The following is a 5,825-nucleotide window of genomic DNA, read 5'->3' as shown; positions in this document are numbered from 1 at the left end:
AGTGTGGGGGAGACCGGGTCTATCGAGTAGTTAGGATCTGGAATGTACTGTCTGAGATTGTGGTGGAGACAGGGTCAATCGAGTGGTTAGGATCTGGAATGCACTGTCTGAGAGTATGGGGGAGACCGGGTCTATCGAGTAGTTAGGATCTGGAATGTACGGTCTGAGATTGTGTTGGAGACAGGGTCAATCGAGTGGTTAGTATCTGGAATGCACTGTCTGAGAGTGTGGGGGAGACAGGGTCAATTGAGGGCTAAGGAACTGGAATGCACTGTCTGAGAGTGTGGGTGAGACAGGGTCAATCGAGTGGTTAGTATCTGGAACGCAATGTCTGAGAGTGTGGGTGAGACAAGGTCAATCGAGTGGTTAGGATCTGGAATGCACTGTCTGAGAGTGTGGGGGAGACAGGGTCAATTGAGTGCTAAGGAACTGGAATGCACTGTCTGAGAATGTGGGGTACACTGGGTCAATCGAGTGGTTAGGATCTGGAATGCACTGTCTGAGAGTGTGGGGGAAACTGGGTCTATCGAGTGGTTACGATCTGGAATGTACTGTCTGTGATTATGGTGGAGACAGGGTCAATCAAGCGGTTAGGATCTGGAATGCACTGTCTGAGAGTATGGAGGTGACAGTGTCAATCGACTGTTTAGGGTCTGGAATGCACTGTCTGAGAGTGTGGGGGAGACAGGGTCAATCGAGTGGTTAGTATCTGGAATGCACTGTCTGAGTGTGTGGGGGAGACAGGGTCAATCGAGTGGTTAGTATCTGGAATGCAATGTCTGAGAGTGTGGGGGAGACAGGGTCAATCGAGTGGTTAGTATGTGGAATGCACTGTCTGAGAGTGTGGGTGAGACAGGGTCAATCGAGTGGTTAGGATCTGGAATGCGCTGTCTGAGTGTGTGGGTGAGACAGGGTCAATCGAGTGGTTAGGAACTGGAATGCACTGGCTGAGAGTGTGGGGGAGACCGGGTCAATCGAGTGGTTAGGATCTGGAATGTACTGTCTGAGATTATGGTGGAGACAGGGTCAATTGAGTGTTAAGGAACTGGAATGCACTGTCTGAGTATGGGGGTGAGAAAGGGTCAAACGAGTGGTTAGGAACTGGAATGCACTGTCTGAGAGTGTGGGTGAGAAAGTGTCTATCGAGTGGTTAATTTCGGGAATGCACTGTCTGAGAGTGTGGGGGAAACTGCGTCTATCGAGTGGTTAGGATCTGGAATGTACTGTCTGAGAGTGTGGGGGAGACAGGGTCAATCGACTGTTTAGGGTCTGGAATGCACTGTCTGAGAGTGTGGGGGAGACAGGGTCAATCGAGTGGTTAGGATCTGGAATGCACTGTCTGAGAGTGTGGGGGAGACAGGGTCAATCAGGTGGTTAGGATCTGGAATGCACTGTCTGAGAGTGTGGGGGAGACAGGGTCAATCGAGTGGTTAGGATCTGGAATGCACTGTCTGAGTGTGTGGGGGAGACAGGGTCAATCTAGTGGTTAGGATCTGGAATGCTCTGTCTGAGATTATGGTGGAGACAGGGCCAATCGAGTGGTTAGGATCTGGAACGCACTGTCTGAGAGTGTGGGGATGACTGGGTCTATCGAGAGGTTAGGATCTGGAATGTACTGTCTGAGATTATGGTGGAGACAGGGTCAATCAATTGGTTAGGATCTGGAATGCACTGTCTGAGTGTGTGGGTGAGACAGGGTCAATCGAGTGGTTAGGAACTGGAATGCACTGGCTGAGAGTGTGGGGGAGACCGGGTCTATCGAGTGGTTAGGATCTGGAATGTACTGTCTGAGATTATGGTGGAGACAGGGTCAATCAAGTGGTTAGGATCTGGAATGCACTGTCTGAGTGTGTGGGTGAGACAGGGTCAATTGAGTGTTAAGGAACTGGAATGCACTGTCTGAGAGTGTGGGGGAGACAGGGTCAATCGAGTGGTTAGGATCTGGAATGCACTGTCTGAGAGTGTGGGGGAGACAGGGTCAATCAAGTGGTTAGGATCTGGAATGCACTGTCTGAGAGTGTGGGGGAGGCAGGGTCAATCGAGTGGTTAGGATCTGGAATGCACTGTCTGAGAGTGTGGGTGAGACAGGGTCAATTGAGTGCTAAGGACCTGGAATGCACTGTCTGAGAGTGTGGTGGAGACAGGGTGAATTGAGTGATTAGGAACTGGAATGCACTGTCTGAGTGTGAGGGGGAGACAGGGTCAATTGAGCGCTAACGAACTGGAATGCACTGTCTGAGAGTGTGGTGGAGACAGGGTGAATTGAGTGATTAGGAACTGGAATGCACTGTCTGAGTGTGTGGGGGAGACAGGGTCAATTGAGCGCTAAGGAACTGGAATGCACTGTCTGAGAGTGTGGTGGAGACAGGGTGAATTGAGTGCTAAGGAACTGGAATGCACTGTCAGAGAGTGTGGGGGAGACAGGGTCAATCGGGTGGTTAGGAACTGGAATGCACTGTCTGATATTGTGGGGGAGACTTGGTCTATCGAGTGGTTAGGATCTGGAATGCACTGTCTGAGAGTGTGGGGGAGACAGGGTCAATCGAGTGGTTAGGATCTGGAATGCACTGTCTGAGAGTGTGGGGGAGACAGGGTCAATCGAGTGGTTAGGATCTGGAATTCACTGTCTGAGAGTGTGGGGGAGACAGGGTCAATCGAGTGGTTAGGATCTGGAATGCACTGTCTGAGTGTGTGGGGGAGACAGGGTCAATCGAGTGGTTAGGATCTGGAATGCACTGTCTGAGAGTGTGGGGGAGACAGGGTCACTCGAGTGTTTAGGGTCTGGAATGAACTCTCTGAGAGTGTGGGGGAGACAGGGTCAATCGAGTGGTTAGGATCTGGAATGCACTGTCTGAGAGTGCGGGTGAGACAGGGTCAATCGAGTGGTTAGGATCTGGAATGCACTGTCTGAGAGTGTGATGGAGACAGGGTCAATCGAGTTGTTAGGATCTGGAATGCACTGTCTGAGAGTGTGGGGGAGACAGGGTCAATCGAGTTGTTAGGATCTGGAATGCACTGTCTGAGAGTGTGGGGGAGACTGGGTCAATCGAGTGGTTAGGATCTGGAATGCACTGTCTGAGAGTGTGTGGGAAAGTGCGTCTATCGAGTGGTTAGGATCTGGAATGCACAGTCTGAGAGTGTGGGGGAGACAGGGTCAATCGAGTGGTTAGGATCTGGAAGGCACTGTCTGAGTGTGTGGGGGAGACAGGGTCAATTGAGCGCTAAGGAACTGGAATGCACTGTCTGAGAGTGTTGTGCAGACAGGGTCAATTGAGTGCTAAGGAACTGGAATGCACTGTCTGAGAGTGTGGTGGAGACAGGGTGAATTGAGTGCTAAGGAACTGGAATGCACTGTCTGAGAGTGTGTGGGAGACAGGGTCAATCGGGTGGTTAGGAACTGGAATGCACTGTCTGATAGTGTGGGGGAGACAGGGTCAATCGAGTGGTTAGGATCTGGAATGCACTGTCTGAGAGTGTGGGGGAGACAGGGTCAATCAATTGGTTAGGATCTGGAATGTACTGTCTGAGATTATGGTGGAGACAGGGTCAATCAAGTGGTTAGGATCTGGAATGCACTGTCTGAGAGTGTGGGGGAGACAGGGTCAATCGAGTGGTTTGGAACTGGAATGCACTGTCTAAGAGTGTGGGGGAGAGTGGGTCTATAGAGTGGTTAGGATCTGGAATGTACTGTCTGAGATTGTGGTGGAGACAGGGTCAATCGAGTGGTTAGGATCTGGAATGCACTGTGTGAGAGTGTGGGGGAAACTGGGTCTATCGAGTGGTTAGGATCTGGAATGCACAGTCTGAGAGTGTGGGGGAGACAGGGTCAATCGAGTGGTTAGGAACTGGAATGCACTGTCTGAGATTATGTGTTAGACAGGGTCTATCGAGTGGTTAGGATCTGCAATGCACTGTCTGAGAGTGTGGGCGAAACTGGGTCTATCGAGTGGTTAGGATCTGGAATGCACTGTCTGAGAGTCTGGGGGAAACAGGGTCAATCGAGTGGTTAGGATCTGGAATGCTCTGTCTGAGAGTGTAGGGGAAACTGGGTCTATCGAGTGGTTAGGATCTGGAATGTACTGTCTGCGATTATGGTGGAGACAGGGTCAATCAAGTGGTTAGGATCTGGAATGCACTGTCTGATAGTGTGGGGGAGACTGGGTCAATCAAGTGGTTAGGATCTGGAATGCACTGTCTGTGAGTGTGGGGGAGACAGGGTCTATCGAGTGGTTAGGATCTGGAATGCACTGTCTGAGAGTGTGGGGGAAACAGGGTCAATCGAGTGGTTAGGATCTGGAATGCACTTACTGAGTGTGTGGGGGAGACAGGGTCAATTGAGTGGTCAGGATCTGGAATGCACTGTCTGAGAGTGCGGGTGAGACAGGGTCAATCGAGTGGTTAGGATCTGGAATGCATTGTCTGAGAGTGTGGGGGAGACTGGGTCAATCGAGTGGTTAGGATCTGCAATGCACTGTCTGAGAGTGTGTGGGAAAGTGCGTCTATCGATTGGTTAGGATCTGGAATGCACAGTCTGAGAGTGTGGGGGAGACAGGGTCAATCGAGTGGTTAGGATCTGGAATGCACTGTCTGAGAGTGTGGTGGAGACAGGGTCAATCGAGTGGTTAGGATCTGGAATGCACTGTCTGAGTGTGTGGGGGAGACAGGGTCAATTGAGCGCTAAGGAACTGGAATGCACTGTCTGAGAGTGTTGTGCAGACAGGGTCAATTGAGTGCTAAGGAACTGGAATGCACTGTCTGAGAGTGTGGTGGAGACAGGGTGAATTGAGTGCTAAGGAACTGGAATGCACTGTCTGAGAGTGTGGGGGAGACAGGGTCAATCGGGTGGTTAGGAACTGGAATGCACTGTCTGATAGTGTGGGGGAGACTTGGTTTATCGAGTGGTTAGGATCTGGAATGTACTGTCTGAGATTATGGTGGAGACAGGGTCAATCAAGTGGTTAGGATCTGGAATGTACTGTCTGAGATTGTGGTGGAGACAGGGTCAATCGAGTGGTTAGGATCTGGAATGCACTGTGTGAGAGTGTGGGGGAAACTGGGTCTATCGAGTGGTTAGGATCTGGAATGCACAGTCTGAGAGTGTGGGGGAGACAGGGTCAATCGAGTGGTTAGGATCTGGAATGCACTGTCTGAGAGTGTGGTGGAGACAGGGTGAATTGAGTGCTAAGGTTCTGGAATGCACTGTCTGAGAGTGTGGGGGAGACAGAGTCAATCGGGTGGTTAGGAACTGGAATGCACTGTCTGATAGTGTGGGGGAGACAGGGTCAATCGAGTGGTTAGGATCTGGAATGTACTTTCTGAGAATGTGGGGGAGACAGGGTCAATCAATTGGTTAGGATCTGGAATGCACTGTCTGAGAGTGTGGGGGAGACAGGGTCACTCGAGTGGTTAGGATCTGGAATGCACTGTCTGAGAGTGTGGGGGAGACAGGGTCAATCTTGTGGTTAGAATCTGGAATGCACTGTCTTAGTGTGTGGGAGAGACAGGGTCAATCGAGTGGTTAGGATCTGGAATGCACTGTCTGAGAGTGTGGGGGAGACAGGGTCAATTGAGTGCTAAGGAACTGGAATGCACTGTCTGAGAGTGTGGGTGAGACACGGTCAATCGAGTGGTTAGGAACTGGAATGCACTGTCTGAGAGTATGTGTTAGACAGGGTCTATCGAGTGGTTAGGATCTGCAATGCACTGTCTGAGAGTGTGGGCGAAACTGGGTCTATCGAGTGGTTAGGATCTGGAATGCACTGTCTGAGAGTGTGGGGGAAACAGGGTCAATCGAGTGGTTAGGATCTGGAATGCTCTGTCTGAGA

Source organism: Carcharodon carcharias, assembly GCF_017639515.1.
Source record: "Carcharodon carcharias isolate sCarCar2 chromosome 39 unlocalized genomic scaffold, sCarCar2.pri SUPER_39_unloc_24, whole genome shotgun sequence".
Classification (NCBI taxonomy): Eukaryota; Metazoa; Chordata; class Chondrichthyes; order Lamniformes; family Lamnidae; genus Carcharodon; species Carcharodon carcharias.
The sequence above is the reverse complement of the archived record's forward strand: the minus strand, read 5'-3'. Positions refer to the sequence as shown.